Source organism: Neovison vison, chromosome 13, assembly GCF_020171115.1.
Source record: "Neovison vison isolate M4711 chromosome 13, ASM_NN_V1, whole genome shotgun sequence".
In the NCBI taxonomy this organism is placed as follows: domain Eukaryota; kingdom Metazoa; phylum Chordata; class Mammalia; order Carnivora; family Mustelidae; genus Neogale; species Neogale vison.
The window spans coordinates 47,561,002-47,587,152 of record NC_058103.1 but is presented as its reverse complement, the minus strand read 5'-3'; the positions used below and the strand labels follow the sequence as shown (position 1 = coordinate 47,587,152).

The following is a 26,151-nucleotide window of genomic DNA, read 5'->3' as shown; positions in this document are numbered from 1 at the left end:
AGTGGCTTCATTTTCCAAGAATGTAAGTCATTTCCTTTCTGTGATTTCAGGGAGTTGATATTTCACAGCATCAAAACTTTGTGGGGAAAATTTTCCGTAATACATCTGTCATTAAAAAGGCTTTTGACTTTTGGATTTTTTTCTTCTTAGAGCAGCGCATAAATTCAGGCTCAGCAATGTTAAAGGATAAGAAGTTTTTCAGAATTTACAGCATTATGAGAGCATTGTAGAAACTAATTTTAACAACCACCAAGACTTACAAACAGCGTGCTCCATAGAGAGTGGGGGAGGGGAGAAGACCAGAAAAGAGAGGCAGGAAAACAGATGCTTTTGCTGTTGTCCTTTGTAGTATAAAACTTGTAGCACTTAATCATTTTCCTTGGGTGTGGTTTTGAAAAATGAAAGTATTATGTGAAAAATGAAATTACTCCACCGTATGAGACAGCTGACATTTAAATGCTCTTTCAGTATGTTTATAAACATACTGGATTTATATTTCATATTAGAATGGACCTTTGGGATCATTAGATGAGAAGGGTCCCCCAGGGAATATCTCCTATCAAGTAAGTTATCTGCAGAATGTCTTCTCCAGAAAGCAGACTGACTGTAATATGAACTAATTTTCTCCCTTTTGAATTGCTTGTAAAAATACCTGAGATCTGACACTGATGGACCACAGTAATCAGCAGTTCTTGTAGAACTCAAAACATCTTAAGGGAAAGGAAATCTTTCTCTATTTCCATTCCCTTTTTTGGGGGGCAACCTAGGTAAGCTACCAGCTTCAAGTACGTAATTTGAACTTGCTGGTTTAAGATGCTCCTGGCTCTCCAGGAAAACAATAGGGGCTAGGATGGAGACACTGTGGTTGAAAGCAGAGTCCATGTGCTAGGTAATCATTTCTGGTAACCCGTCCTGTAAAAACTCATTCAGTTGGGCTAGCTGAATCCAGGGAAGCGGGGGTTGTAGAGCTTTTCTAGTTTCTGGACTTTGTTTCCACTTTTAACTACAGTTATAAAGCCTTTGGCTTTCAGAACTTATAATAGACTTGTGTAGCCTTTTTGTGGCAGATGCTTGAAATGAAAGTTTTCAAACAGAATTGTTTTTGACTGAATTGTCAAGTTCAGAGTTTAGTGTAAATGAGTCCCGTCTCTCAACTTTTTTGGTAAAGGAATTCTTTGTACTTTTCAGCTTGGATGCTGCACATTCTGATTTTGAGACTGAGGGTTTAAAAAAAAAAAACCTGCAAACAATTATTTTATTACATGAAAGCCAGTACTAAGAAAAGATTAATTCAGTCCAGATGTAAAAATGTATGTGAATTTTAGATTCGGATGATCTCAACAAGTTTTCCCTTTTGTTGATGAAACTGCCTGGATCCCAGATGGCATTCACAAATTATCCCTTAGGTGGTTTTCTGAGTTCAGAACTAGATTTCAGGGACCTTCTTTAAAGTCCTTTTAATACTGTTTTAAATGTTCTAAAGGACAAAGTTTTCAGCAGTTTTTATGCAGAGATGGGTTTGTCCTATTCCACGTTAATACAAACCTTATAAATACCCTGGTTTGGTAAATGAAGTCTCTGTAGGAAAGCCAGAAGTATTTAGTATTGTGTATTCTTATGGGCAAAGCATAGAATCTTTGGCTCTTATTTAGGAAATTCCAACGTTGTTTTAAAGAAAATAAAGAGTTTTGTGTGTTTGCAGTCTTCAGTAGAATCCTGTTGTAACACAGTTTCTGGTTTTTTATAAAGCAGTTAGTCCTTACATGATGATTCTTCTACCCTGCTCCCTCATCATTAAGAAACAGCAAACACAACCTCTAAGAAGTCTCCAGTAGTTAAAAAAAACTGTTGTTCCAGTACTAAAGTTATAAAGGGTGTGTGTTGCACACTTAAAATTATATACTTTTAAGGAGTCTTTGATTATATAATTACACATTTGGGAGTTTAATTACATTTTGATTGTATATTAAACAATTGAGTGTAGGTGGGGGGAATAGAAAAGATACAAAAATGGAATTTTATGAGTGGTGAAATTTTAGTTAAAATGTATCTCTCCTAGGGGCACCTGGGTGACTCAGTTGGTCACATCCTGGGGCTCTCTGCTCAGTGGGGAGTCTGCTTTTTTTTTTCTCCCTCTCCACCTAACCCTGTGTTTGCTATCTCTGACTCTCTGAGATAGGTAAATAAAATCTTTTTAAACAAAAATGTATCTTTCCTAAACCCAAACAGGAAAAATAGTACTTGTTGACCTTTATAGTTAAACTTTGACATGGGGGGGTAGTAGAAAATACTTTTGAAATTGCATGTTATCTGGGGAAAAAAAGGCTTTGTGGGCCTATAAATTTAAGTAGAAACAAGTCAAAGGAATAATTTGAGAGGAAGGAGGAAGTGGAGTACTGAGCATTGAGTTGCAAGGGAAATCTGAACTTGAGAAGATGAATATTTAAAACAAGGCTGAAGTAGGGGAAAAATTCTATTTAAAAGTGGAAATTAAAAAGTAAGATCTTTTTAGCTGAGGAGAAAAAAGGATTAGTATTAAGGTCCCCAGCACAGTCTATAGACAACATGACCTAGGTGCTGTGGAGTGGTAATTATCTTGGAAAGCTTGCCTGCATTTGTGTCAGACTGTTGCTTTGGTGTTAAATAATGTTTGGGGACTGGATGCTTATCATCGTGTTCCGCGCCCCCAGCCTATAGCACTTCTCATTTCAAAGACTGGGAACATTTTCTGTCTAAACTCTAAGGATTCTACAAATATCTAATTATTACCCCAAACGTTTGTGAGCCCTAGAGTCTGCATGCCATGCCATGGGACCAGAGGGGCTCTACAGTAGTAATGGCCATAGTGATCCTAAAATTTTGAGTGAAAAGAAGCTACCTATGCTTCCAGGTTATCTGATATGATTTGGTGGTGTAATTACCTCTGATGCACGTATCACATCACTTTTAATCTGTATATAGTGCCACAATCATGTAGTATACCATACTGATCGAGAAGAGATTCTAGAACACTGGGAAGGGGAAAGAAATCACTGATCTGACAGGAAGAATTTTCTCAGGAGGAGAAAAATGGAGTGCTGCACCAAATTCACATGGACCAGTTATAGGCCAGAGGAGAAGGCAGTGTTTACTGGAGCTTCCTTGGAGCTGCCTGAGCATAATGTTTTCTTGAATGCCTTTCCCCCACCTGTGTGGCATTACCTAACAGTTTAACCTGTACAGGAGGAAAACTAAGTAGCGATTTGGGAATTATCCAGTGTGTTTCATTAATGTGATAACTGAGATAATTCTGACCAAAAAAAAAAAAAGATTTAGAACTGTTGGCATTCCTAATTGATTATCCAGGAATATTTTTAGAGGTTTTCTAATAACCCTGCCTTTATACATATTTATTATAAAGCATTGAGCAGTAAGGTTTTTCAGATATATGAACCCAGAAAAGCAATTATTTTATACTAACTTATAGCCATAGTTCCTATGAAGGAGGAAATCACAAAAATCACCCAAGTTCTGGATGAAGATTTTAGGAAATTAGGTAGTTCTTTGTGTGGTTTACATTAAATGAGTAGTTATTTTTCTCCCCACAAGTAGCAACACTTGTACTGTCCAGTTTCAGTAGATGGCTTGGGGAGTGGTGTCCCTGAGGCTTTATTTCTTTGAACTTGTTACTGAATAATTACATACAACCAGAAAAATGCACAGATCAGAAGTGTATACCATGAAGTGATTATATCCAGGCAGCCAGCATCCAAATCAGAAAAACAGATCATTACCTCATTCCCCACCCCCAACCTCCCCCCAGCCAAGCCTGTCCTTACATTCGTAATCCCTGCCCCAGGGATAACCGCTATTCTGACGTTCATTGCCGTAGGTTAGCTTTAACCTGTTCTCAGACTGCATTTAAGTGCAATCAAATATAAGTTCTCTTTTGTGTCTTCTTGGGCTCAACATAGTGTCATGTCCAAATTGATGCAGATAGCAGTGCTTTTTTCTTTTATTTCTGTGGATGAATGTACCCAGTTTATTTATCCATTCTGTTAGTGGACATTTGGGGAGTTTGGGGCTGGTATGTGGGGTATGACCATTTGATTGCTCAAGAAAATTTGAGCACTTTGGAGTTGAAAGGAGAGTGTAGTCTTAAGAGGAAAAGAGAAGAGTACTTCAGAAATGTGAGAGAAAAAAAAAATGCAGCATTACAAAAACACAGAAGTCTCAGCTCAGTCCACAGAATCCTAGTGTTTCAGGGACACTGGAATATACCAGCTGGATATTGCCAGATTTTAACTGAGGACTGAGAAGAGGGAGGAGACCTTAGGTGGCAGCTAGCCTTACCATTTTTTAGAAGTGGAGGGACTGAGGCTCAGTCTAGCCTACATTAGTGCCGTCTAAGGGCTAAAACCTAGCCCCCAACTCTGCAGCCCAAGCAGAGAGTCCACTGGCATAAGGATGGGGTGCCCTTTTTTGATTGACACCAAGGTCTCCTGTGGCTCTGTTGAGATAGACTCAGACCTGCCCAGAGTAAACAGGAATAGCACAGGGAGGCAGAATTTAACCTCCTCAAGGCTGTTCTACTTCTGCTCCCATACAGAAGTCTCTTGGAACGTCTCTTTCTCCCTTTTTTCCTTCTCCCTGTGTTCTAGGCCTTTCCAGTGAGATGTTGGGTATTGAATGATGGGTAGGTGACATCTCAAGGTCCCTCCTGATTCAGTGTTTCATAACAATGATCCATAAATGATCTGGGCTGGACCCCAATTTCAAAGGACTGCTTTCTAAATATTTTCAGAATAGTTCACTCTTAAGAAGATAGTGTAAAAAATTCTTTTTTTGTTTTTTGTTTGCCTCTTCCTGCCATTATATCCCCACCTTTTACACACTTTTCTCCTCCCTTGGAAACCCTTCCGCCTCCTTCAAGTTATCTTTTTGTAAACATCCCCGGAAACATCCTGTCTCTACCTACAACAACGGTGAAATTCAGTTGCTGAAGTCTACTGCAGTATTCAGGAAGCATTTACTGTAAAACATAGGATTATGAGAAACCTAATAGATAAAACAAAGTGCTTACGAAAGGAAACAAATGAGATATATACGCATCTTTCTCTCGTGTTTCCCTGAAGAGGAAAAGGGCGTTCTTTTTTTTTAAATTTGTGGTTTAAGAAAAGGCTTAGAATTTTGACTTAGGCTCATTAGGAAGGTGAAAAACAGAATAACAGAAGTTTTACAAATGGGTAGTATATACATTTTGCTTAGATGAGATACTGCTTAGAACAGCAAAAGCTTAGCATGTATAATCTTAGGAAATAAAAAATGTGCTTACCATAGGGTCACAACTCTGGCAAGTTGCTCGCTGAAATTACTGCAGAAAGAGTAGTGTGTTTTGGAGCAGCATGGAAGAGAGAAGCAGGAAAGTACAATGGTAAGAACGAGGTCTTTGAAATCAGTCCTCTAGGGTGGAGATCCAGGCTCTACTGTCTTCCAGTGTGTAGCCTTGAGGAAGTTCTTTACTTCTCTGAACCTCTATTTCCTTATCTGTAAAACGAGGATAATGTTAGTAACTATAGCACCATGTTGTTTTGCTTATTAAATGAAATAGTACACATAAAACAATGGCATGGTCTGACACACTAAATTGCCAAGTAATGTTAGCTCTTATTACTGAGGACAAAAGAAATGATGCTGTAGGATTTTTAGTTTTCTTGGAAGTGCCTGAACCTTTAATTTACAATCAACTTGAGATTTTATTATGTTTTGGTTTTGATGACACTCAGCAGGCAACAAAACCTAGAATTTCTCAGTTACAGATATCGGGCAGTCTATGTTGCTGCACTAAGAGTAGCTGCTGGCCTGTTCATTGATCACTAATTGATTGATCTTTCCTAATTCTCATCTAATTTCCAGTAGTCTCACTCAGTCTCTCAGCTTCTGCTTGCTAGATAATTATTTCTTTTTTTTTTTTTTTAAGATTTTATTTATTTATTTGGCAGATAGAAATCACAAGTAGGCAGAGAGGCAGGCAGAGAGAGAGAGGAGGAAGCTCTCTCCATGGAGCAGAGAGCCCGACATGGGGCTCGATCCCAGGACCCTGGGATCATGACCTGAGCCGAAGGCAGAGGCTTTAACCCACTGAGTCACCCAGGAGCCCCTAGATAATAATTTCTTTCCAGATGCCAAAAGATAAATCTGAAGATTAAAAAATATTCTCTTTATGATAATTAAGTTTAAGCAAAGTATTTTTAAATGTAAAGAGTACCAAATGGCTGATGTCTTTGGCTCTACACAGATTTTATGTACTTTTTAGAGAAAACCACGATTATTGGTATAAAACAATTGTTTATTTCTCTCATCCCCACCCCCCAACTACTGGCACCATTTATATAATGTGGGCTAGACCCCTTTATAATTTTATTATAAAAGCTTATGATTTTAAACCATTCATTCAATGGAAATTAAAAGTCTGAAAGTTTGAAAGTTTCAAAAGGGCCATTTAAGAAAAACAAACTTGAGCACATTAGAAAGACACATTTACATCTAAACAGTATAATTGTAAATCCAGTAAAAATAGGCACAGGCTCCTTCAGAATAACCATGATGTATCATTCTACTGTGTTCATTAAAAACAGGACATACTCTGTGTAACCCCATGCCCTGTTACACATTGTGTAGTATCTTTTTCTTTCTTTGTGTAGTATCTTGAACTCCGCAGACATTTTTTTTTAAATTATTCAGTTTAGTGGGCGCCTGGGTGGCTCAGTGGGTCATGATCTCAGGGTCCTGGGATCGAGTCCCGCATCGGGCTCTCTGCTCAGCGGGGAGCCTGTTTCCCCCTGCCCCCCACCCTGCCTGACTTTCTGCCTACTTGTGACCTCTGTCTGTCAAATAAATAAATAAAATGTTTAAAAAAATAAATAAAGCATTCAGTTTACTAAGACCATTGAAAAATGGATTTTATACCTCTATGAGCTATCCAGGGCCAGGTTGAATACTTTGAGCAAGTCCTGCCAAAGTACGTCTTGTCTAGGTGGGGAAACAAAATACTTGTATGTCGAAAGGAATTAAATGTTTCCAGATAAGTGCTAAACGGAGTCCTAGTTTTAGGGAGAATCACTAATGGCCAAAGGGAGGATGTCCCTTGCTTCCCTGGGGCTTCCGAATTTGTGTTGGGACCTGAGGTCAGGCTGGGATCTTTCTCTTCTTCAGGCACAAAAACAAACAATAAGAAGGTTAGGATCTAGTAAAAGGCTCAAATATTAAGAGAAAACTATGAAATTGAAATTATTAAATGTTTATCCAACTTTATTTATTTAATATAATGTGTGCCTACTGTGTGCCAGGCACTGTTCTAGACCTTAGAGATATGTCAGTGAACAATATAAAGACAAAAGGCCTGCCTTCATGGAGCGTATATCCTATTAGAAGACAAACAATAAACACAACAAAGCAAATTTGTAGTATTTTAGAAAATACTAACTGTAGTTGGAAAAAGAAAACTAGAACAGGGTAATGGACGGTGGTAGTGCTGGAGGTGGGTCCTCGGGCCCTTGGCAATTTAAAATAGTATGGTCAAGGTAGGACTCACTGAGAAGACGACTTGAAGGAGGAAGTTGGCCATACAGAGATACTTGGGAGAAAGAACATTCCATCAGAAATTAACAAAGGCCTCAGGCAGAAGTGTGCTTGGTGTGTTTCAAGAACAGTGAGGTCACAGAATAGTAGTAGATGAGGTCAGAGAGGTTTAGGTGGCAATCCTATAGGGTCTGACTGGTGGCCCATTTTAAGAACTTCAGCATTTACTGAGTGAAATGGGGAATCATTGGAGACCTTTGAGCAGGGGAGCAAGGGGATTTGATTTGCATTTTAATAGAATCATTGGCTGCTATGTTGAGACAAAAATGGAGTAGGGCAGTCAAGGGCAGAAGCCAGGATACACGTTAGCAGCTGCTGATAATGATCCAAACTGAGAAATGTCAATAGCAGGAGAGGAAGTGGTGAGAAATGACCAGAGTTTATTTTGTAGATCAAAACACTGAGATTGCCTGGCCAACTAGTGTGAGAGTGAGAGAGGATTGTGAGGAGTGTGAGAGAGATTGGAATAAGGATAACCTCAAGATTTTTGCATAATTGTTGAGTTGCTATGAACCAGGTTGGGGATCTGATGGAGGAGACAACTACGAGCTGCTTTAAACATGTAATGTTTGACTTCCAAATGGAGAGGTTGAGTAGGTTGTTGGATATAGGAATCTGGAGTTAAAGACATCCAGGCTGGAGATTCAAATTTGGAAGATGCCAACAGAGTTTGGATAAGCTCCTTTAAGGAATGTCTGTAGACAGAGAAAGCAATCCATGGACCAAGCCTTGGGTTATACCCGTATTTACAGTTTGTTGAAGAATAGAAGAAATTGCCTAAGAAATTTTCTTACAACATAAGAATTCTGTACATATTTCCAACATAGTGGACCTAAGTGTCTCCATTCTCTCCATTCCCTATTATTATTAGAAGATGGCTGCTATTTCTGTTGACCCACAAGGTGGGAAGAATGAACTGTGAGTTGTTTTTCTGTGATGAGGCGCTTGGGCTGAGCCTGAGGTGTTTCAGCGTGTAGAGATTGAGTTGGTAAGAAGCAACCAGTAAAGGAGTAAAGGAGACTGAGGAAGAACAGCCAGAATGATAAGGGGGAAATTGGAAGAATATCCTTGAAGTCTAATAAAGACAGTGTCTGAAGGAAGAGAGAGTGAATCAGTGGTGTCATAGGTTGAGAGGTGTGAGAGGTCAAGTAAGATGAGGACTGAATTGCTCATTGGGTTTAGCAAGAGAAGTCACGACGGGGACCTTGATCAGAGCTGTGTTGGTGGAGGGGTGGGGGAAAAACCCGATTGGAGTGGGCTCAAGAGGGAATGAAACACTTTTGAAAGAGAATTCTTATTTTCAGTTCAGTGATATTTCTTATAAATATCCAGTATTGAATTTGAGTACTCTTTAATATGTCTGATAGACTGTGGGGTGGAACTTCAGAATACTAGAGGCCATGAAGGTCTTCAACAGGTTCTGACAGGGATATGGGGAACCTTTGAGCTTCCTTCGAGTTATTATTGGTAGAGCTCCTAGTGTTTAGACTGTAGTTAGTTTCTTTAGAAATAGGAAAAACAGTTCTAATGCGGTTTCTTTATTCTAAATTGCATCCCTTTGGTAAGAACTATATCCTGGAAGCACAGTCGCTTGTGTTGAGCCTGTTTTGTTCTGCTTCTAGTAAAGACGTGTTCTTTACTTCAACTTGTTGATCCTTTCTATGAAAAGGATACAACAGAGCCCCAGAGAGACCTGTGCTTCGAGTTGACTTCTTTTTCAGCAATCTTGATAGGTTTCAGCTTGACCAGCCACATATCCTAGTGCCCCACGGACCTGGGAGCCTTCCTTCACAGAATGGATGGTTCAGGTTAGGGGTTCCCAAGAGCCAGAACAAATTAAGTAATAGAAACACTGCTCATTTAGTATTTCTTTTATACCTTGCTGGTATCTTCCGTTGTGAATATTATTTCAAAGCATGTGATTATGCAATTTTCATAGTTCTGTATTGTATATCATAATTATGCACCAAGAATTTTCTCTTCTGGGAATTACCTTTCAATTATAATGCTAACTTTCTGTAATACTATCATCAAAATGAATCTGCAAGTCTCTGATACTAATTATCTTTTCTTTCCCTGAGCTTATTAAAATGTTAACACATAGGCCTTTAATGCTTAAAATATTGTTTTTGGGTAGTTAAAGGCTTACAGTAAATGGTAGAATTAAAACTTTGTTACATGTGTTTGAGTGTTGTTTGGTAATAAAAGAAAAGTATAGCGATAGTCTTTAGAAGGTTGCTAATTATGGGAAAATGCTGGAAAGAACAGGGGCTTTTATTTTGCAGGGGATTATGGTGCGTGTTTTTTGAGAAGTGGAGCTCCAGGGGCTATACGTGCTTCCAGTGGACTGTGGTATACACATAATGTCGGCATTCTCTTGGGTACTGCGCTGTCAACACTGCTTTATTAGTATCATTTTGAATGTTTTTTCAGCTGAAACTTATAAGTCACTCCACAGTTAGTTAAATGAGCGTAATTGGCTTGTAACAGAGAAATTCTGACACAAGGCCAATGTGAAATAATTTGGCAGCCCTAGGTGTTTTACATGGTAAATATTGGAGTGTGCAGAGGTATAAAACTAAGCAAATTTTGAAATAAATGTTAAGTCTTTTAAGTCAGTGACTACAGGATGAAATCCAGAGCTGGAACTCAACCTGCCAAACCAGAGCTGCACCCTGCAGCCCCCCCGGGAAGACTGGATGCAAACATGTTTGGGTTTCTAACATAGTATTAGAACATTCCTTTACCAAAATTTAAAAGCTGAAATTTTTTAATTAAAGAACTTTTTTTGAACCCTGCACCGCCTTTTGAAAAACCGGAAGGAGGGGCAATGATTCTTTGTGGGCAACATAACAGCTTCGCCTTTTATATGGGGTTTGTACTCTGCAGGCCACCATCGACCCCAGAAGAGATCGTCTTGCCCCCAACACTGAGACCAACTGGCTGTTGGCATTTTCATCCTGCAGGCTTCCCTCCTTTCTTGCCTGCTCCAGTAGGCACATGAAATGGCTGTCCTTATAGACCCTTGGATTATTTTCTAGTGTCATCTCACAGATCGTTAAGTCTAACCAACTGTGCTCTTCGTTGTCCCCCATTGTCTCCATTATCAGACTGATACTTAGTCTGGGTCCTCCTTGCTCTTCTGCTTGTACTGACCAGTGCTGCAGAATGTCTGTATCACTTCACTGGAACTTAGTACATCCTACTTTATGTAATCCCTTTTTTATCTGTATTTTCTAGCTCCCCAAACTATAAGTTTCTTGAGGGAAACAACCATATCTTTTAATTTACTAGTGCCTAGCAAATTTATTTTAGATGCACTAAACTATTTTAGATGTATTTCCTCAAATAGAGCTTTCTTAATTTACTATGCCCATTTCTTTGTAGCAGGATTTGTGTAATTTATTTGAGTATTAATTCACTAAACACCTCTTTTATTGCCTGTTCTGATTCTGTTATGTAGATGGATGAATTTTCCAAATAAGTGGATCATTATTACCTAGCATCTTCTTATTTTAGACATGCTTCCTTCTAAGGCTAATACTCTTTTAAATGTTTTATTTTTCCATTCTTTTGACAAGTAGTATGTACCCCATGCAGAAGGCCCTGGCGGTAGTGTGAGTTCAACAGGCATTGTGGTTCCTACTTTCCTGAAGCTTTAACCTATTGGCTGGAAAGGCAGATATGAAATAACAGAGTATCTAATTGTTCAATTTTGATAAGTATTTTTTTAAAGATTCTGTTTATTTATTTGACAGAGAGAGATCGCAAGTAGGCAGAGAGGCAGGCCGAGAGAGGGGGAAGCAGGCTCCCCGCTGAGCAGAGATCAATCCGAGGACCCTGAGACCATGACCTTGAGCCGAAGGCAGAGGCCCAACCCACTGAGCCACCCAGGTGTCCCAGTTTTGATAAGTACTACCAAGATGTAGGGTGTTCTGAGACCTTATAAGAGGGCACTCTGGTAAGGGTGGGAATAACTTTATAGTTTGTTTTGTTTGATGCCTAAGTTCAACTCGATTTAAATAAGTAAATGAGAGACAAAAGGAAAATTGGACTAGAAATTTCAGATATAGCTAACTTGGAAACCAACTTAAATTTTATGAAACCATAATTATTTTAAAGATGTTTGAAGTAAGGACTTTTCTTATAGCTTCCCAAAATAGGATATAAAAAAATAAACTGATTTTCCCCCCTCAAGTGGTTAGTACCTTTATTTTCTATTTCTAAGTCCATGACAGAAAAATTTTAATAGTTTATTGGTCTGATCTTGGAGTGATGTAATAATAGTGTTATGAAAAACCTTAGCAGTAAAGTTAGTGGCATATGTGAGCCAAAAAATAGAGTGGAATTTTGTGTGGTGCATATATTTTATCACAGCAATCAGAAATGTCTTAGGCTTTTTTTTTTTTCCCCAAAGAAAATAGAATTCTATACTTAACTAAACCCATCCAAATATAGTGGGAAAGTTAATTTTTTGCATAGTTTAGTGTCACACTGAAACAAAGGTCAGCTGCCGTGGTGCCATTTCTGAAATTTCTGTTGAGAAACTCATGTTACTGGTAATTATAGAAGGAGATTCAGAAAATTAACATATTTGAGGAAGTTTTAGTTCAAATAAACCCAGGCTTTTCAAATGTGAGCTTAAGGAAATTTAAGGAAATCAAATCAGGGCATAGTTTTTAAGAAATGTCAAATGTCATGTAGAATTTAAAATAAATGCCAGATAAATCTTTTTAATCCCAAATATTCATTAACTGAGCCCACATTAATTTTAAGTTACCAAGAGAATGTTTAACTGATTATTTGTAATTTACTAAATTACTTGCTTTTCCTGGTGCCTACAGAAATTAAAGAGACATTGTCATGAATTTTAGTTGTAGAGTAAAAACCAACAGGGAAAGCTAATGAAAGTTACCTAACTTATAAAGTTTTCTTTAATGATTTTTTTTTTCTGGCTTATGTATTCTGGAACTAGACTTGTATTTCTGACCAATAAGTTTTTGGGGAACTTGTAAGCTGCATTTCATAGACACAGGATCTAAGAGAATGCATTTTAATTTATAAATTATTTTCGGTTGAGGAGACTGAAATAAATAATTGCCAAGGGGATGGGAAAGGCTATGAAATGTTGTTCAGGGGCTTGGTAGGCTGGCTAGTGGTCAGTTGAATTCCATTTTCTAGAGCTTGAATCCTAACCAGACCTGTTGTGGTGGTAATTTGTGTTTGTGTTATCTTTTTCTTGATCTTATTGTCTGTGCTATGGATGTTAGTCGTGTCTTTTCAGGTAGGCAATAAGATGTTTTGAGGACACACGAGATGCTATATTTCTACTCTCTTGAATTCTTCCATAGCTCCTGGAAAACTGTTGGCTCTTGATGTAAACCAGTTTTATGGTTTTATTCTCTGTGATATGTATGAGGTGAGAGAACTGTCATCTGGATTTAAACCTTTTAGCAAGTCAGGGAAGCAAGCATTTGACCCATTAAAAAAATAAAAGGTAACAAAATTGTGTTTATGCATACCTCCCAAGTCTGACGTGTAAATGATAGGTATGTGTAAATTGTACGATAGTGATACGTATTCATATTTCAGGTTGACATTGGAAATATACATTTTGTTGTTTAAATACTCAAAAGATTGTGAAAAATACAAACTTTGTTCCATAAACTTTCAAGAGACCGTAAGTAAATATTGTGTTTTAAAAACCATCAACAGACTGCTGTGATAGAAATTATTTCTAATTTCTCAGTGCAAGAAGACAAGGTCTTTTTAGAAATACCTGAGTTTGGCGTTTCTTCCCAGCCTGCATCAGAACAGGTTTCTTGTTTCCTCATGCCATGAGTCTTCTCGAAGTGACAGTACAGTATGCATAGCATTCCTCTGCTTTCCTGGGGCTGACCTGAGACACAAAGCTTAATCCATTGGAAACACCCATTTAACCATTTCTGCAGTTTTTTCTCCTTGGTTTGACAAGTAGTTTGTCCACTCTTGTTCTGGTAATCAAGTTTTCTGTGAGGAAGTCGTCTTAAAAATGACATGGGCCTCTGACCATTTGAGTTGTTGTGCTTGGCCCAGTGGCCTAGGAGTGAGATGATAATGGTAGTTATTTTGTGTCTTTATGACTTTGAACCTTCCACAGGCCAGGAGCAGTTGACTCATAACACAAACTATAAACTATGTTTATGAAAATCCATATAATATATTTCCAAGTCTGATATATGAATAAAATATAACTTTCATAATAGTAATATGTAGTTAGATTTAATGTAGCATTGAAAAATATAAATTTTAAGTTTTCAAAAATTGTAAAGATTGTGTTTTGATTACCCATAGAATATAGCTATACAATAGAACATTTTCTTCAAAGAAACAAATGAAGATGTCATTGATTCGCTTCCTCTGGTAATTAAAAAATAATATATATATATATATTTTAATGTTTGGTTATGGGAATAATTATGTAATTGTAAGAATAATTCCAAATGGTGTTCTTTCAATTCTCTGAGATGCCGAAATGTAAAATAAAATAATAGGTCTTCAGAATGATATATGTAGGTTAATTAATGAGGTTTTTCTACCTAAATGCAGATAGAAATATAGCCATATGGTATGATTGAGAGTTCTATCGTTGGATTTTGATATTATAATAGATGACTATTCAGAAGTTGAATTACATCTGATTTTGAGAAGTCCCAGATCTTAAAGTGTTGTTAGATAAGGGAAGATACTACTAAGATAAAACAGTGTATTTGTAGGTGCTTTGTAAACATGATACCCTGTCATCTCAGGGTCTTAGATAGTTAACTGGATGGTCATGTACTATGATAGTAGGTAGCGACAAGAGAAAGAAGAGTGTAGAAAGTGCTACAGTGTTTACCCTGGGCTTCAGGTCATGAGAAGGAGACTATGACACTCTCAGATGAAGCACAGATGTTGTATGTGTGTACATGGACACATACTGTAGGGCAAGGATGCAGAGTATTCATCAGAGTAAGAACCATGAGTCACATATGTTACCTCTTTCCTAAAAATTGAAGGTGAGCATGTATTTCCTTCAACTAGATAGTCTGGCATTATCATAATTATATCATAAATATGTGACATTTTGTAGTTTTAAAAGGAATTTTTACCATAGTTTTTATTACTTTGATCTTCAGAGTAGTAGTCCCCTTATTTTACAGATGAGGAGGTTAAATAATTTGTATGATTTGACAGCTTTACCTGATACAGTTTGTGACAAAACCAGAACATGGTCCTCTGTTTCTAACGCTGTCGCCTGTGCTTTTTTCCTCTGCTACCAGTCACAGTCATCCTGTTGATAAAACATTTCTAGAGTATTTGCAAAAAAAGGTGTGACATTTTGATTTCTTTTCTTTTTTCAGTACCTTTTTAAGTCAATTTCAGTTTCTGCCAGATACAAAATCAACTTGTGTTCCTTAAGTAGCTTATTGATTTTGCCATAGAGAATTTTTGTGTCAGGCCAAACTAGATAGGGTAGTTTTTTCAAACATACTGCACTTCCTGTGATAATGCATTTAACATGGCATGGAATTCATGATCATTGGATTTTATTAGAAGATAGCAAGTGTACATAAAATTTTACACTATTAATCCTTTGTTCAGAGCAGCTGTTACCTTGAAAAAAATTTCTAGTAATTTGTAGGATTGGTTAGTACAGGAAAATTAGAATAAAGATGTTTTGAAATGATTGCACGTTGTACACTTAAAGGTGAAACACTAAATACATTTTGCTTGATTTATCTTTAGAACATTGTAATCTTTAAGTGCTGATGTTTTATGGACACATACCACAGGCTTTTCTGTAGGAAGTTTAACTTACATGTGGACTTTGCAAATGAACCCAAATTTAGCATGAGAACATCTGCAATTCTTTCTGTCATTCAGCTATCCGTTTATATGCCAAGCATTTTGTTGGAAATTCCGTGATGCACAAGGCATGCACCTATCCTCTGGAAGTTAGAGACTGGATGATGAGGGGGGACGGACAAACAAGTGAACACTTACCCAGGTGACAAATGAAATGCAACCTGTTTAAAACTCTGCTGTGCAGCTTTTGTTTAACAAGAAGTTTTCTTTGATCTCTCCAAAACTCTTACTAGGTGATACCGTTGGTATACCTAAAAGGCCGACCTCTGTTTTTACTTAGTAAAACATTTAAAATTATACTCTTTTTCCAAGTCACATGAAGCCTATGTTTTAATTTTTAAGGTCTGGTTAAACTTTCTGAAGCCATGGGTTTAGCCAGGTTAGCTAATACCATATGATACCACTTTTGTTCATACCCTGTGTCATGCAGCAGGGGTTTGAGGTAATGTGGTATTACTTAACAAACATGGCACTTTAATGAACATGTAGATTCATGAAATTTTTAAAAATCAGCCTTTTTTTATTATAGATTTTATTTATTTATTCAACAGAGAGAGAGATTATAAGTAGACAGAGGCAGACAAAGAGAGAGGGAAGCAGGCTCCCCGCTGTGCAGAGAGCCCAATGTGGGGCTTGATCCCAGGACCCTGAGATGATGACCCGAACAGAAGGCAGAGTCTTAACCCCCTGAGCCACCCAGACGCCGCTAAAAATCAGCTTTTTAATGATATAAATTACATACAGTAAAGATAAAGTTCACACATTTTAAGTAGATAATTTGGTCACTTTTGAGAAATGTATATATCACATAACTAATGTCACAATTAAGATACAGAACATTTTGTCGTGCCAAAAGTTTTCTACTCACCCCCTTTTAGTTGGTCCTCTTTTTTTTCCACCACTTCTTTTTTTTCCTCCTTTCTCCCTCACCCTCATTATCCACAACAATTGCTGGGTTTTAGTTTCATCTTTTATAGAATTTCTTGTAAGTTGAATCATCTGACTTACAGATTTTGTGGCTTGCTTTTGTATCTGGTTTGTGTCACTTAGCATAATAATGTTTTTTAAAATTCATTTTGCTGCATATATCTATAGTTCTTTTTTATTATTGGGTAATATTCACTTGTCACAATTTGTTTATTCATTCTCGTTATTAATAGATAACAGATAATAGATAATAGATTGTTTCTAGTAGGGAATGGAACTTCATTATGAATGAAGGTTCGTGTGTAAATTTTTTTTTAATCTGAGGCACACCCGTCAATGCATTTATATTTTTTTAATTTTTATGCAAGTATAGTTAACATACAGTGTTATATTAGTTTCAGGTGTATGATATAATGATACAACAATTCTGTTTCTCAGTGCTCATCAAGATAAGTGCGCTCTTAATCCCCTTTATGTATTTCACCCATTCCCCCACCCACCTCCCCTCTGGCAAGTACAACTTTGTTTTCTGTATTTAAAAGTCTGGTTCCTTTGTTTCTTAAATTCCATATGAATGAAATTCTGTACGGGTGAAATCATACAGTTTTGTCTTCCTCCATCTGACTTATTTCATTTAGCATTATTATCCTCTAGGTCTTTTTTTGTTAAAAAAAAAAGTTAATTCCCGGGGCGCCTTGGTGGCTCAGTGGGTTAAAGCCTCTACCTTGGACTCAGGTCATGATCCCAGGGTCCTGGGATCAAGCCCTACATTGGGCTCTCTGCTCAGCAGGGAGCCTGCTTCCCATCCTCTCTCTGCCTTGCCTTTCTGCCTACTTGTGATCTATCTGTTAAATAAATAAATAAAATCTTTAAAAAAAAAAAAAAGTTTATTCCTTCACTAAATTACCTTAGCACCTTTACCAAAAATCATATGACTTTTTAGGATGCCTCTATTTCTGGACTCTCATTCCATTGACCAATATCTCTTTAGGCCAATATTATGCTGCTTTGATTAATGTGTATATTCTTTATAGTAAATCTGAAAATTAGATTGTAAGCCTTCCAACTTTGAATATGAGTAGTAAGAGCAGACTTACTTGTTTTGTTCCCATCCTAGGGGAAAACCATTCAGTCTTTCACTATTAAGTACATTTTAGCTATAGATTTCTCATAAACTGTTATTACTTCTACTCTTAGAGCGTGTAATTTCCAAATTCTAACAAATTAATGCAATTGGAAGATATTTTTGAAAGACTCTTTAGAGGGAATTTCAGGACTTGGCTCTTCATTATTAAGAACGATATCAAAGTTACCAGTATATAATTTACAACTTTCTAACTCTTATCTGAAAAAAATTTTTCATCCAGCTTTCCCTGGATAGCCCATGATTAGTGCTAACACCATGTTTTCTTAATTCACTTTTCCAAATATGAGGATCATGAAGGAAAATAGGCACTCTTCTGTTAATGAGTATTTTGTGAACACTTGAATAGTTTTGCCCCTGGATCTGAGATGATAAGATTCCAAGGCATCTGTTGGCATTATACAACATTTTCTTGGATATGATTAAGGCAGTAAGATGACAGTGATGCACCATTGGTATTGGGCAGTGATCCTGCCTTGAGGAATGGTTGACTTCGGAATAGCTGCTCATCTGGTTTTTTCAGGATCAGAGTCTATATAGTTCAACCTCAGGACTCATTTCCTTTTCAGAATGATGAGAGCCATATAGAAAAAGCATGCAAGTGCTGACCAGACATAGGTTGGTTTCTGTTTTTTGTTTGTTTGCATTGTTTGTCTTTAAGTTCGAGGTTGAGTTATGGTTCCATTTTTCATGGAGATTAACCCTGTCATTGTAGGGTAAAGTGTAATTCTGATTTCCTTCCTCCACACCCTTTAAAAACCAGACTTTTAAGTCTCTCTCAAAGTATTAGCGGATGATTACTGTAAGAAGGAATGTTGTCTTTTGGCAGTGCACCAGGGGGATGCACATCACAGAGCCAGAAAAAAATGAGCAGCTAGGTCAAATGGAGACAACTTGACTGGGCTATTCAGTGACACACCATTGACCGTGTAAACTTGATACACCTGGGAGCCCAGAGGTTCACTGACAAATGGCTTCTACTTCTACTCTCTTCAGAATATACGGCTATTAATTGAGTTGGCTTTGGGTTTTTTTAATCTTATTTCAAAACCCCAGTTGAGAAGAGTTCTAGAAACAAGGCCTGTGAGTTGGTATAAGGGAAATGGAATATTACTATATAGGTAAATACTACTTGGAAATGAGATTTCACACTTGATGGAACTGCCATATTTATGGTAGTTACCTTCTAAAAGTAAGCTAAGGGAATTTAATGCTGGATGACAGGTAGAAGAGAGCCAGCTTCTGACTGAAGATTATCTTGGGGGAGACCTAAGGGATGCAGCCTCTTCTCCCTAGTTCCCTACGGCCGCCTTCACAGTCTTGGATTTATGTTTCTCCAGAATAACACAAATCACCTCAGTCTTCTTAGAGTAGATTGGCTAATGATTGGATGGTGCTTCTGGGTAATGGGGTAGCCAGAAGTAACAGGGAAGCCCTATATAAAATAAACATTCTTATCAGTTTTCTTAAGTAAGAGCTTTTAAAACTGTAAATCAAGAATTTCAGCCTTTTTTTTTATGATTAAAAAGAATCATTGTTTTCTCTGACAATATTTTCAGATGTATTTATAAGATTATGTGACAACTTTGTCTCTAACTTACTTATTCACTGCCAAACCCGCAGTGGGGTGTTAAGAAGACCTTTTGTAGCAGTACAAAGCCTTGTTAGAATGTCCAGAAGAATCTTTTACTTTGAAGTCTGTAGGTTGTGATTTTGATCTTTTTCTACCATAAAGAGAACCTGGACCTGATAGTTTTACTTCACACCATTCCACACATACGGCAGGTGCATAGTATGTGTACATGCATGAGGGTGTGTCCTGCTGCAAATGCTGCTTTCAGGTGTGTCTGGTTAACAAAATAATTGCAGCCCATAAAAGGGTAAAATTTGGATTCCTAACATCTCACACTCTTTTTCTGGCTTCATAAACTATTTTGCATATAATTCTGCAACTTTATTAGCATTTGCATATTTGCACTTTAGTAAGTCATTTTAGCATGTTTCTTAACTTTATATAAAAAATGAACTTTGTGAAGAGACTAGATTAAATTGTCCCCAACTCATGGGAGCTTTTGGACACACTTTAGAGAACAAAAATCCTGAAAAGAAAAGTACCTAAGACTAACTGGTATTAACTTGGCAGGTCAATGTCTCACAGCATCAGCTTCATTACCAATAAAATTATGGAGTTGGAAGAGATCATCTCTAAAATCAGATAGAGTGGTGAAGTTTTCATTTGGTGGTTATTTTGTTGCATTATTTTTCTACTTAGTAGTAGATAGAATCCCAGAAATTAAAACATATGTATGCATACTACCAGATTGTAAATACTCCTATAGGGATTCATTAACAACACTAGAATATCTAAGGCTTTTCCCTATTTCTGGGCCATGCAAACAATTGTGTAGTAAGCACAATAATATTTTACAAAGATTACTTTGGTTTGCTGTTGTCTAAGTGTTTGTATAGGATCCTCAATGGATGTATTTTATGTTAAAAATGCGGGCTATTATAACAGGATTGCATACTTGTCCTACCTTATGTATCTTTTCAAGTCTAATCACCAGTATGTATTCACAGCATTTTCAGCAACATCTCTGATAAATTTTATTTTTTAATTATGAAATATACAGAAAAGTGCCTATAATGTCTACTTTTTATGTTTTCTATTTTTTTTAAATAAAGATTTATTTGAGAGAGCTAGAGAGAACATAAGTAGGCAGAGCAGCAGGCAGAAGGAGAGGGAAAAGCAGGATCTCTGCTGAGCAGGGAGCCTGATCTGGCTCAGTCCCAGGACCCTGGGATCACAATCTAAGCTGAAGGCAGATGCTTAACCAACTGAGCCACCCACACACCCCAATATATGTACATTTTAAACAATAATAGTAATCAACATCATTGTATCCACTACCAAGCATAAGAAAAGTAATATTCCTCTAGCTCCTTTGTAGCTCCCGTCCCTTTCTGAAGACATTTGCTATTCCCAGACTATCCCATCCAGCACCCTTTTGAGGTTAATCATTACATTGCCTTTCTTTATTGTCTTACTAATATATATTATGTAATTCTGAATGATTTATTGGTTAGTGACTTTTTTTTTTTTTTAAAGATTTCATTTATTTATTTGTCAGAGAACACAAGTAGGCAGAGAGGCAGGCGGGGTGCGGAGGAGCAGACTCCCTGCTGAGCAGAGAGCCAGATGCGGGCTTGATCCCAGGACCCTAGGATCATGACCTGAGCCAAAGGCAGAGGCTTTAAACCACTGAGCCACCCAGACACCCCTAGTCACCTGTTTTTGAACTTTGTATTCATAGGAAGGAATTGTATATATTCTTCTATAACTTTTTTTTGCTAACTGTCTGAGATTCATAGCTGTTATCATCGTATGGCTGTGGATCATTAATGTTCATTGAATTGTTTCACATACCATGTTTTATTTCTTCTACTATTAATGGGCCTTTGCCTTTCCAGTTTTTACATTTATCTTGTTGTTGTTAATAATCTAGAAAATCCTTCTGCAGTGTTAAAATAAAGTTAGCAACTTCCCAAATGCTTTATTCAATCTTCCTTAAAAGCATTATACTCTTCTAGGAAAAAAAGAGTATTTCAGGGGAAAAAAATAAGTAAAGTTAATGTTAAAATTCCTATGTGATATTAGAATTTCTATATTACTACCACATAATGAGAATTATTAGCAAAATCATTATCTAGAAAGCTGCAGTTCCAGTGTCAGAGGGAATTGTGTGTAAGTCCCATGAATGAAGGAATCAAAGATTTCATTGTGGAAATTAGAAGCAGATGCTTCTAAGTTGGAGGATTTTCCGTGAGAACAGCACTTTTTGTTGGCGATGTCATGCTAGAAATTCATCTTGGTTGAAAGGAATTTTTGTGCCTGGTTGCTAAACCTGATATGACTTCTGAATACAGATGGCTATGAAATACTAAAGTTTATCTGGTTGAAAATTCATGAATTTTACCATTGCCTTTGTTCTTTTTGTTTTCTCTATCTAACATCTCCCCTCATTTCTCAGCTTCCCAAAGGTACTCAGATTTTTTGATATCCATGTAGTTCAGGGGAAGTTGATCCTTTCTCTAGTTCTAGAGGTGGGCCTCACGTGACCTCAACTAGGCTAACTATTCCTTGTCCCTGCCCCATGATGGGGGTGCTGGTGACCTAAGACATCCAGTTCGGCCGAATATCATTACTCTTGTTTACTTCCTCATTCTGGTTTATTTGATCACTCTGAGAGATGCAAGCCTTAAAACACAGTGGTTCCAAGTTAACAGGAAGAAACTAGATTTTGCATGACATCTCAAACTACATCAAATTACCCACAAACCCTTTTAGCCTACTTGTAGTTTTCAAGTTACTTTGGTTTTTATAAATTTCCCTTATAGTATTTAACTAGTTTACTATTAGTTAAGATTTCTGTAATTTCTACTGTATGCCTTATGTCATCCTTTAAAGTAGATGCTGTTGTTATTTCCATTTTACAGACATGGAAGCAGAGATGTAGAGAGGTGATAGGACTTGACCAAGGTCATATAGCTACAAAATAGCTCACTAATAGTCAAACCAGATAATTTGACTAACAGAGTTCAAGTTTGAGTTGGATAATTTTGGCACTTGTGATTTAATGCCTCCCAACCAATATATCTTTTTTTTTTAAAGATTTTATTTATTTATTGGACAGAGAGAGAGATCACAAGTAGGCAGAGAGGCAGGCAGAGAGTGGGGTTGGCGGGGGGCACCTGGCTCCCTGCTGGGGAGAGAGCCCGATGCAGGGCTCGATTCTAGGACCCTGAGATCATGACCGGAGCCGAAGGCAGAGGCTTAACTTAACTCACTGAGCCACCCAGGCGCCCCCAATGTATCTTTTTATATATTTGCTTTCACATAAGCTGGGAGATGAGGGGAGATGTTAGATAGGCATAAGCTGGGAGATGAGGGGAGATATAAGATAGACAACCAACAAAAAGAACAAAGCTGGCTTAACTTGATACATAGGGAAACTTTCCTAGAAAGTGTATTTTTGTTGACAATTTGGAGATTAGTGTTTTTTCATGTTTGTCTTCTACATTTAAAGACAAGGAACAATATGCACCTTTCCCCTGTAATTAACATGCAGAAAATATTTAAGAAGCTGTGACCAATACTGACTCCCATTTCTGGAGTGGGGACAGGAGAGTGCTTCTTTAAAAATATAATTTTAATCTTTTTTTTTTAAACAACTTATTTATTTGTCAGAGAGACACAGAGAGAGAGAGAGAGAAAACACAAGCAGAGGTAGTGGCAGGCAGAGGAATAAGCAAGCTCCCCAGTGAGTAAGGAGCCTGATGCAGAACTTGATCCCAGGACCCTGAAATCATGACCTGAGTTGAAGGCAGATACTTAACTGACTAGGCGTCCTCATAGTTTTAATCTTAATTGCTAGAGAATTTGCATGTGTGGTGATTTGATAAATAATTTACTCCTCACATCCTACTGTGTGCCTATTACAGACCCAGTACTACTTCAGACATTAGAGACATTAGATGCTGATGGATCCTGTCCTGGAGGAGATTCCAGTTCTCCGTGGGGAGAAAACTACAGAGGGTGATAGGAGCACAAGGGAAATGACCCTCTATTGCCTACCTATGTGGAAGCATGCTTCCCAGACAAGTATCGTGAATTCTGGGGGGAGAAAGAAGATATTTTGTTTTTATTCTTTTGAAGATGGATGGATAATCTGCAAGGAAGGATATCTAGGCAGAGGGAACAACACAGTCAAGCACAGACATATGAGAGCAAGACTGGCTCAGAGGACTTCGAGGAAAACAATTGTAGTAAATGTTAAGACCTGAGTTAGAGAAGGCCACACAGAGGCTGGCTGGAAGCCGAGGGTGAAAGATTCTGCCTTAGAGTTGAGGTGTTTTCCCATGGAAGTGCTGTAGCATGAAAAACTGTGTGAGCCGGGATGTGAGAGATGGGTGTGCAGTGTAACGGGGTTACCCTGGCAGCATTTGGGGCGATGGCCGACTTCAAGAGTGAGACAAGACAGAACATCTAGAAATCCAGGTGAGAATACAGTGAATATGTACGGTGGAGGAGAAAGGCACTAGAAGGATAGACTAGACAGAAGGAAGGATTTTGTTTGTTTGTTTTTGTTTTTGTTTTTCACTAAGCTTTGTTGTTTTTTTTTTTTTTAAGTGTATGTATAGCAACGAAATCCCAACCTTCTGACCACCGAGGTTCACTTTTGCTGTCCTTCTTCTCCCCCATCTTCCTCGGCCCTCATGTTTGAAAAGATTGTCTATTAAAATAAATTGTTTTCATTTTTTAAATCAGGCACGTAAAACTGTTATCAAAATAAGCACTTGAAAAACGGTATTAAAATTGCTTAAGTGAACACTCTCAGTTTTCCTTGAAATATTACCAAGGATAAACGTGTCAGGTTTTCTTTTTTTAATATACTGTACCAGTTTTATCAGCATATTTGAAATATTAAAAATAATTGTAAAGTTCTCATTGCCTTTTTTTAAGTTAAAGTATGGTTGACACAAAGTATACATTAGTTTCAGGTGTACAACATAGTGGTTTAACAAGGTTCTGTATTATGTTATGCTCACCTCAAGTGTAGCTGTCATCTGTCACTATATAATGCTATTACAGTGTCCTTGAATGCTCCTTATGTTGTACTTTTAATACCCATGACCTCTTTATTCCATAACTAGCAGCCTGTATCCCCCACTCTCTTCACCCATTTTGCCTAGACCCCCACCTCCCTTTCCTCTAGCAACCACCTTCTTTGTATTTTTGGATCTCTTTCTGCTTTTTGTTTGTTTTGTTTCTTAGATTCTACATACAAGTGAATTCATATGGTATTTGTCTTTCTCTGTCTGACTTCACTTAGTGTAATACTCTCTAGGTCCATCCATTTTTTTTTTTTTTTCAAATGGCAAGATCTCGTCTTTCTCTGTGGCTGAGTGACATTCCATTGTATCTATATGAACCACATCTTCTTTATCCATTCATCTTATTGATGGACACTTGGGTTGCTTCCATATCTTGGTAGTTGTAAATAATGTTGCAATAAGCATAGGGGTGCATATATCTTTCTGAATTAATTTTTTTTTTCTTTGGGTAAATACCTAGTAGTGGAATTAGTGGGCCATATGGTAATTCTATTTTTAATTTCTTGAGGAACCTCCATACTCTTTTCCACTGTTGGCTGTACTAGTTTGCATTCCCACCAACAGCGCATGGGAATTCCTTTTTCTCCACTCATTGCCAACACTTGTCTTTCTGATTTTACCCATTCTGGCAGGTGTAAGGTGATAGCTCACTATGGTTTTGATTTGTATTTCTCTGATAATTAGTGGTGTTGAGCATCACTCTATGTCTTCTTTGGGAAAATATCTATTCAGGCCCTCTGCCCATATTTTTATTGGGTTATTTGGGGTTTTTTGGTGGTGAGTTTTGTAAATTTTTTGTATATGATATTAGTCCCTTATTGAATACATCATTTGCAGATATCTTCTCCCATTCATTAGGTTGCCTGTCATTGCAAATGGCAAGATTTCTTTCTTTTTATGGCTGAATTATATTCCATTGTATATTTATACCATATCTTCTTTATCCATTCATCTATTAGTGGTTGCTGACTCTACTTCCATTTCTTGACTACTGTAAATAATGCTGTGATAAGCAGAGGAGTGCATGTATCCCTTTGGATTAGTGTTTTTGTGTTTTGGGGGTAGATACCCAGTAGTGCTATTACTACATCATTTAGTGTAGTTCTGTTTTTTACATTTTGAGGAACCTTCATGATGTTTTCCGGAATGGCTGCGCTAGTTTGCATTCTCACCAACAGTGCAAGAGGGCTTTCCCTTTCTCCACATCCTCACCAACACCTGTTGTTTCTTGTGTTGTTGATTATCTTACTGTAGTTTTAATTTATATTTACCAAAAAAATGATGTACTTTGGTTGAATTATTTCCTTTTTATACATTCCCCAGAAGTCAGACTATTGGGTCAAAGGGCACAAACATTTGTAGGACCAGCAACATAATTTTATTCCTTAGAGTATGATAAGCATTAGTTGGCACCAATTCAAATCCATTTTGATTGGAAGGTGCTTTGCCATTCCCAGCTCCAAGGTGCCTGTAGCAAATCTCATTAATAAATAGAGAAACAAAATAATCTATTAGCTACAAACAAAAGAAAAGTAATATTTCTTTTAGAACTCAAGAGATGATTGACAGAATAGATTGATTTAACCACCATACCACTACCAAATAGCAGTTCTTCCCCTTACTTTCTATAACAACATCAATAATGCTACTTGGTAGTAAAGAGTAGCTAATTTAATACTCTTCACAACAGTTTGATTTCAGAGGTGAGAAAAATGGACACAAAGAAATACAGAGCCTTGCCCAAGGACACCCAGGTTCCAGGCCTTTCAGCTTGGATCCAGATCCAGGCAGTCTGAATCCAGGCTCTTAAGCCACACATTATATTGCCTCTCACTATGTTCCCACTTTCCAAACTTAACATTTCTCTTGATTCAGTAACTGCATTTCAAGTGTAGTTA

The 26,151-nt window shown here is 37.4% G+C and overlaps 1 protein-coding gene across 3 annotated transcripts in view; it reads left to right on the top strand.

Annotated features, from left to right (window-relative positions):
- FRMD6 (FERM domain containing 6) overlaps window positions 1-26,151 on the top strand; it is a 231,685-nt gene that overhangs the window by 162,050 nt on the left and 43,484 nt on the right. The gene's annotated exons all lie outside the window — the stretch shown is intronic.